This window comes from Phalaenopsis equestris, unplaced genomic scaffold (genome assembly GCF_001263595.1).
Source record: "Phalaenopsis equestris unplaced genomic scaffold, ASM126359v1 Scaffold218652, whole genome shotgun sequence".
In the NCBI taxonomy this organism is placed as follows: Eukaryota; Viridiplantae; Streptophyta; class Magnoliopsida; order Asparagales; family Orchidaceae; genus Phalaenopsis; species Phalaenopsis equestris.
In genome coordinates this window covers 90,627-99,550 of record NW_018237078.1, presented here as the reverse complement: position 1 = coordinate 99,550, position 8,924 = coordinate 90,627, and positions in this window count along the sequence as shown.

Genomic DNA, 8,924 nt, shown 5'->3' with positions numbered 1-8,924 from the left:
ATATATATATATGTTATCGTTATAATATTAAAAAAACCAACGTAGTTTCCCCTCTCGCCAACCGTAACACACGAAACCCACCGCCAGACTCGCAAAACTTTCCTGTGTTGCTTCCAGATCCCGTCGCCGACCTCCCCTTGTAGGAAAACGAAGCCTTCGATGTTCTGCATTGCCGGACCACCTTCCCCGTAGCGGATCTCATCGGCCAAACGAGTCGGAACTTCTCCTTCTCAGCCAGCTACATGGCGAGGCCTATCCTTCTCGCCGGCCTCTTTGCCGGTGCGTTTCTTGGCCGTCAGACTCCACCCACTCGTCGGAGCTCCTGTCAGCCATCGAACTCTACCATCTGCAGTCGACCGCTGTCTCTTTTTTGAGATTTTTTTTTCTTCCGGCCGGTCATTTTTTGTTTCCTCTTCCTCGTCGGCTACACCTAGCCGGCCTACCTCCTCGCTGACGTCATTTTCATGATGAGCCAATCTTATTCCAACACACAACTCTAAATTTTGTGTGTTCTTCCTAGCTTTTCTTGTTCAGGTTGTGTGCTACCAACGTACCACCTCCTTCACCTCGTTGCCTAGCATTTCTGGCAACCGGACACCTCGCCAGACCACCCTGGCTTTACTGAACAACAAACATCGTCACCTTTCGGATGGGTGCAAGAGTCTCGAACCACGTACAAAAGCATTCATGGCCTTCATTGGGCTTCGTACAAACCACACAATAGTATAATTCCTCTTCCCCTTTGTACTTTTATTTCCTAGCTAGCCCTAGGTTGTAGTGGCATTAGGCGTACTAGTTCGATCACTCGCATGAGGTGTGTGCGTTAGCAAGTGACGGCGCAACGACTCATCTGTGTGTTGGATCGCTTGTTTTCTTTGAGGTGCCCTTTACGATAGGTTTCTCCTTACGCAACCAAGTCCCCTACAATAGTTGAGCAAATCCTATTTGATTGCTAGCCTTAGCACAAAAAAATTCTAAAGCTTGGACCCCCTTTCACTCTCCTTTGCTTTGGTTGCTTCGATCTTGTTAGAAAGACTGAAGAATAGCCCTTTGTAAAATGAGAAAATATGAGACATTAGCTCATTTAGTAAAGCTCAGAGGCATTGTGAAATCTGGAAAAGCATCGCTGCTAGTCCATTTTACTACGAGTGGAGAACTTCTCCCTTGGAGATCCGGGGAGAATTTCCCAACATGCCTCGCCAAAGCAAAGACGGCAATCACCGTTTTTCTATATCTTGATACTAGCTTTCCCGGTGAGGTCATTAGCATGGGGATGACTTCCTATTACATGTGGATGTTAGCTTGTTGCATTTTTTATATCACATAGCATTTCACTGCACTCTGACCGGCCACTCCAGCCCGGCGAGCTTTTCATTTCGCTCCTATCGGTCGCCCCGGCCCGACGAGCGTTTCACTTTGCTTTGTCCGACCGCCCTGGCTCGACGAGATTTTCACTTTGCTCTGACTAGCCATCCTGGCCCAGCAAGCTTCTCACTTCGCTCCTACAGGCCGCCCCGACCAGATGAGCTTTTCAATTTGCTTTGTTCGGTCGTCCTTGCCTGACCAGCCTTTCACTTTGGTCTGACCGGCAACCCCAGCCCCATGAGCTTTTCACTTTGCTCCTACAGGCTGCCCCAGCATGGAGAGCCTTTCACTTTGCTCCGACTGACCGCTCCGGCCTGGCAAGCTTTTTGAATTTTTGGCCCTACCGAATGCCTTGCCCGGTTGACCAAGAACTTGCACCACCATGTTCTCTTACATGTGTGTTTGAATTTTTGCATATTTTAGTGCATATGCTTGATTGCATTATTACTCCTATCTTGAATTTGTTTGTCTGCATGATTTTTGTCATATGTTTAAGTTGCACATTCTCTTCTGGCCTTTGTCGCCACGGCATGCCCACCCTTTATAGGTTACTGCCCTATCTGCATACCACCTGGGGCCGCTGCCACCATGGCATGCCCATCCTCTTCTGGCCACTGCCACCATGACATGCCAAGTCCATTAGGTAACTGCCGCTTCGGCATATATCTTGGGGTCGCTGCCATCGCAGTACGCCCATCTTCGCTTGAGTCCCTGCCCCATGGTACACTCATCACTTGTATGTTTTGATTATTCATTTGCATTTGCATGTTAGCATGGATAGTAAGTCAGACATGTTAGGAGAGTGACTCCCGTGTTGGTCGGGATGCCTTAACGAGCATTGCTCGTCGGGTCGATCTCGATGAGCAATGTGAGTTAAGTCATTGGGACCAACATGAGTTTGACTGTGCTAAGAATCTAACAAATTTAACTTGTGTCACCTCCCTTTGTGAAACCCTTTACATCCTTTGGATCCTTAGGATGGGATCGGTAAGGCGACCTCAGAGAAGTCATATTACACTCATACTCACCCCACACTTAGATATTAAGTTGATGCACTTTTCGTTAGATGGCGTCCTAGGCTAGCACTTAGGGTGCTAGGTAGTATTTTTCAACACCTCTGGTTATTGTTGTGTGATGTATTGTTTTGTGCTAGCCATGCGTCACCTTCTTGCTTTTTTGGTGTGCTTGCGTGCTCTTTTGTGTGTGATAGTATGTTAGGGCGATCTTCTGCAGGTGTCGTGCCTGTTTATACACACTCACACAAGACTATTATGGGTGAGCATGTAATGATTTTTAATCATTTGCTTGCAGGTGCTCTTTAGCTCCCCCAATTATAAGGCCCAGCTTGTTATTTTCTTTTTTTTGATGCATGGCGTGCCCACAAACATTTCTTTTATGCAGGTCGAGTCTGTATTTTCTTTTTCAAATATATTTGATAGAGTTCTAGAAGAGTCTATATTGGGATGCATCAAACCATGTGACAAGGATCAGGAGCAGCAGCTTGTGTCTCATACCTTAAGTCCGAATTTTAGATTATTGTATAGATTTAGGACCGAGCATGTATATGTGGAGTCCGACCGCTTTTACTGCTTTCACTGGATTTTGTTGTCGGTCCAGCAGCATTTGGTCTGTTAATATATTCTTTTGGGGTGTTTTCTTTCTCTTTCTCTTATCGTGTGCTTTACATGTTGGAGTGTTTTATATTGTTTGTTTTTGTGTATCTAGACCTCACGAAAATGCAACTTAGGCTCACTAAGGACCTTATAATTTTTATTCTTTCTATCTAAAAATCCTAATAATAAAATATTGAGATTATCAAAATTTTAGGATTAAAAGATTCAAGATTTCTTAAAATCAGCCTTTACTTTTTATTGCATTGCCTTCAGGCTGGTTTTAAAATGTTTTTGCATGCATGACTATAACCCAGTCATATTTAATAAGGCCTCCACTCTTAGGAATGTGATAGATAACTGCATCATATTTGTATGTCCCGAGGAGTACCTTTTGAGCTTCTCCAATCCAACTAACCCAGCATAAATTTGATTAGGTGGTTGTCCAACACGTTTAGGGTATTAGAGGGCTCTCTGATCCAGACGAGGTATAAGTCCTCTTGTTGGAGAGTTTACAGCTTTGAATTTGAACCTCCACTTTCTCTTCCTTCCAGAGGCATCCTCGCCACTTTGGCAGGTATAAGTCCCACCTCTTGGAGTTCCAACTGATAGTCATAGGATAGAGTTTTGTTCCTTTGACCTTAGAGCTACCGAGATTCCTGTGTATGATGTAATTCACGGATTGCTGACCGGGGATCTCAGGTTGTGTTGGGTCAACTACCTTCATGACCAGGTAGACTAGTGGCCTGGGATGACGGGCCTGTGGTACCCCGACTTAGCTACCTCTACCTCTTAGAACTACTCTCCCCTACCATTTTAACTACCTCTATTGAGCCTTGTCTCTTCCTTTTCCTTTGTTGGCATCATCTTGATGGTCTGATGACCGATGAGCTTCCACCCATTTGAGATATAATGATTTGTCCTCTGCCCTTATGATTCAGATGTGCTTTAACATATTAGGATTTCCTGTTGGGATGATACAATTATTTCGTAGGTTTTGTATGTTGATGAGTCTGTTATCCATATGGGGACCACAAGAGACTCACTTTGCTCCCAGTGGTTTAGCGAGAGCTTTGAAGCATCGGGACATTTTCCTCGCGAGATAACCTCTTTTGATGACCCTGTCCTAGTTGTCATTTTTTCAGGAAAGAAAAACCCCCATTGGATTATGAGTTTTCTTGGGCAACCCCCAAGATTTAATTAACTATGTGGGATACGTCCCCTTAGGAGCACTCATGGCCCCAAAACAGGTATCTACACCTGAATCTCTAGTTATAGGTAGCCTATGTGGATATTCTTTTATAAATATGGGTTTAGGGTGCTTTCATTCGATCTTGTTCGGACAAATGCTCTTAACATATCCTTGCAAGGTTTACCGCATGTAGGCTCTCCACGTTTTGTGTTTTGTCTTGTTTGTTGCATTGTTGTATGTCACTTCTTATTTGGTTCCTCTCCTCTTCGAATCACTTATCTGACTTGGGATTGAGATTTATTCGAATAAGGGAAGTATACGGCGATCAACAGGCAAATGACTCCTTCAAAATAAAAGAGAGAAAAATGAATGAAAACAGACATATGGATTTGAAAGCATAAAAAATTTCATCTTCATCAGGAGGATATGATAAAGATAGGTTAGAGATGTAGCTAGTTTCATCACTAAATACATTTGAGTCCACTTGAGTAACCTGTACAGTAGATTGATAAAGCTTAGTGAATTAGCTTACAACATTAACACTAATATCCTCCGGATTAGTTAAAATGTGACCAGTAGCAGTCTTTAGCTTCAGAATGTTATTTATGTTTCTTCTGTGTTTTAAAGTGGCATGACAATACTTTGGGTTTCTATCCCAATCAATAAATGAAATATCATTGGATTTTTGTTGAAGTGGGGATTCTTCTAGATTAATAACATCCAGCAAAGACAGATGTGATTGAGCAACATTGTCCACAAGAGTAGGGGTACCAATAACTTGAGCCTCTAACTGATCAAACATTTGCTGAGCTTCTAACACCTATGATGTACATTACCAAAAACTTGATGATTCCAAATTTTGAGACTAGCAGCCAGCTTCTTATGCAATTGCCATAAAGTGAACCAAGGTGTCCCAATACCATCTGCTTTCCAAGCCTGTTGCACAACACTTAAAAAAGTATTATGAGTAGTCCAAATATTAAGGAATTTAAATCTAGAAATAAGTGGCTTATCATTAAAAGCTAGACTGAGTGGTATATGATTATGATCAGAGGAAGCATAGCTTAAATGTTGAACACTAATGATGGGGTAGTAATTTAAGAGAGTGAAATTGCCCAAAAACCTATCTAGCCTTTGAAAGAAAAATCCTCTCCTCCAAGTATACGGAAAGCCATAATAACCAAGATTAAAAACTTCAGCATAAGCAATAGAGGTGCAAAAGCAATTTATAAGAGCAGTATCACATCTACCACCACCTTTCCTTTCGAAAGAATTCATAATTATGTTGAAGTCTCCACCCACAAACCAGTTATCTTTTATACTATCTCCCATTATCTCAAGTTTTTGCCAAAGTAGGAGATTTTCCTGCATAAGAGAGCTAGAGTAGACAAAAGTTCCCCAGCCTTCCATGTTAAAATTAAAAAGTACAACTTGATCCTCATCTTCCACAATAGATAGAACAACATAATGCTTCCAAAAAAGCCAGATTTTGTTATTATGATTGCAAAAGGAACTGTAACCTTTAAACTCACACATAATTATGTATTTATTCATATTCACAAAATGCTCCAATATAACAAAAATGAAGATTTTGTGAACCCTGCAAAGATACTTTTGCCTATTAAGGGAGTCAAGGTCTGCCACTCCCATAATATTTCAAATCATGATATTAAATATGTTTTCTTAAACCAGCCCTTCTAGAGGATCTAGAAGGGTTGCCTAACTGCTCATCCTTTGAATAATAAGTGGCTTCTTGAATGATGTTTCCAGCATTTAAATTAGAGAGATCATTATTTCTTTTGGATTTTCTTCTCGTATGTCTCACTCATTCTCTAACTCATCAGTAACACGTTGCAACAAAGAATTAATAGCAATGTTCAAAGGGGAGGAGAGTGAAGTTCGCTTAGAGAGTTGCTTATCTGACGTGATATCAGTATTAGTCCTAACATTAGTATTAGAGTTTAAATGCAGGTTCGGGGTGGACAAATTGGTTTCCAAGTTAGGATTAGTATCAGGAGTGGAGTTTAAATTAGTTATAGGAGGAAGGTCTACTAAAGCCATATTATCAGGAAAACCATTTTTAGACGAGGTAATAATGAGGGCATTATCATTCATCCGAATGGGAGGAGCTTGCGTAGCCACATTTGTTGATGGAAACTATGGAGTGTTAAGCATAAGGGCTTCAACGGAGGTAGTATGTTGAATAGATTGTTGCTGATGTATATTCTCTTTTAATTGGGGGTTCATGTTAAAGGATTGTGAAGTATGATGGTCGTACATAGAACAATGAGAACAGTAAGGAGAATGATGTTCTATTTCAACTTGTTGCCAGTATCCCCTATGTTGGGATCCAATCCAGATTTCATTATAAAAAGGATGTGTGATATCTCGTTCAACAAGAATACGTGCTTCCGAAGGTCGCGTGAGGGCAAAACTAGCAATATCCATCTTCAATGGTTTACCATAAGCTATAGTTAATGAAAATAAGATTTAATGATTAAATAAGTGCAGTTTGAGCCAAGGAAAGCATATCCAAACTGGTTTGACAGGCAGTTCAGTCTTAATATCAAAGTCCATAGACCATTTAAGGAATTTCATAACCTTATTTTCCACTCTTAAAAATCTTTTTAGCAAAGAATCTAGTATAATCCTCATCGTTAGCTAGTATCGACCATCCAGGATCCCGACACTCCACCACCCTTTTAATTTTAAACCTTCAAACTCCCTGTGAATGAAATCTATTTTAGGATGACCATAAGTGAATTTTCCGACCAAAGCTAAGCGATGGGAAGAGGCCAAGATGGAAGATTCATCATCAGTGATGTACATTGCAAATTTCTCATTTTTTTTCCAATCTTCTTAATAAACAAGCATTCACCACCCAAATTTAAAGAATCATGGAAACCCTGTGGAAAGTGGCCACCCTTGAGATCACCAGAGGGGCCACCTCCCCCATCCAGAATAACAGCTACAAAACTCTTACCAGAGGGCAATGAGGTGAAATAAGTAAAAAAGAACAAAGACGATGGAAAGATCTCACCAGTAGAGATGGAAGGAAAAGAAAACCCCCATTATCACAAACCCTAGAAGAAGAACCCATCTTTTATAATATATATATATATTAATTGCAGTGAACTATGTATCAAAGTGAATTGAAGCAAAAGCTTTACCCCGATGTGATGCTCGGAGTATTTCAAATTTTTAATCAAAAATATTTTTACAAGATATGGAATGTAGAGAATAGTCATTACGATGGAGGATCTCATTTCAGGAATGCAACAATTGCAAGGTTAGTGGAAAAATATAATATTATGAATAAATTACAACTGGTTACCATCCTAAGACTAATGCCGAGAATAATCATTATTGTTCGATGATTTCACTTTTGAAATAAAAAAATTGAAAAGTTGGTGGAAAAATATGATATTATACATATGATTACAACTGTTTTATCATCACCATACTAGTGGTCTACTAGAAGTATCTAATCGGGAGATAAAAAGAATTTTGGAAAAAATTATAAATCCTAATAAAATGGATTAGTCTGATAGATTAAATACTGCATTATGGGATTATAGGACAATTATAAGGTGCCTATAGGATTGTCCCCATATAGATTAATATTTGGGAAGACTTGGCACTTAACAATAGAATTGGAGCATAAGGCTTATTGAGCTATTAAGGAGTTAAATTTTAATTTAAATGATGCTGGTGAGGAAAGATTATTGCAACTGAATGGGCTTGAAGAAAGTAAGAATGAATCTTATATAAAGTGAAAATGAAAGAATGACATGATCAGAAGATAATAAAAAAAGACTTGAGCCTGGATAGGAAGTTTTATTATACAAAACAAGATTGAAATTATTTCCTGAAAAATTGAAGTATATGTGGACAAAGCCATTCACAATTGTAAAACTCTATCACTATGGAGTTGTTAATATTGAAGATCCCAAGACTGGAAAGATATTTAAAGTGATTGGGCACAGACTGAAACAATATTTTAATGGTCAAAGGACAATTTCTAAAGAGACTGTAATGTTGGGTCACCCAAAGTAAATATTAGGAATGTTGGGCTAACGACATTAAACCAAGTTCTTTGTAGAAGACAACTCATATTTATCTTTATTTCTATTGCTCATCTATTTTTATAAGTAGTATTATATATAATGTTTTCATTTTGAATTGTGTGTAATTGAGAGACTTACATATTGAGGAAATACATTAAAACATCTTTCTTTACCATATTATATGAAATATTTGAGATTCAATTAGATTTAAAATGAAACAGTGCAAAAATCTGAACTAGCGCCATAGGCGCCATTTTCAAGTGAGCTGGAGCCAGAGGCGCCAGAATTCGGCGTCAGAAGCGCCGCGGTTATCGGAATGAAAAAGGATGATTCTAAAGGTGGTTTTCGGCAATTTTTGGCATGTTTTTTTCCTAGTAACTCCCAAAAACTTAATTTTAAAGTTATTTAAGAGTGAAAAATAAATGGAGAGTCGCCATTTTTCAAATCTTATGGCTTCCCACTCTAAAAAAACTTCTAGATTTGGAATTTTAAACAAGAGGAAGTTTTTCAGTTTTGATGTGCAAAAGTTATATTATTGAGTTCTTGTGAAGAATAGATTAATCAAGGAGTGAGGCTTCATGAATCAAGGATTCAACACACCAAATACTTGAGTGGAAGAGACTATTGCACAAAGACATTAGGAAGTACTGCGCTATACCACTACTGCGGTAGTAGTTCCTGTGGTGAAAG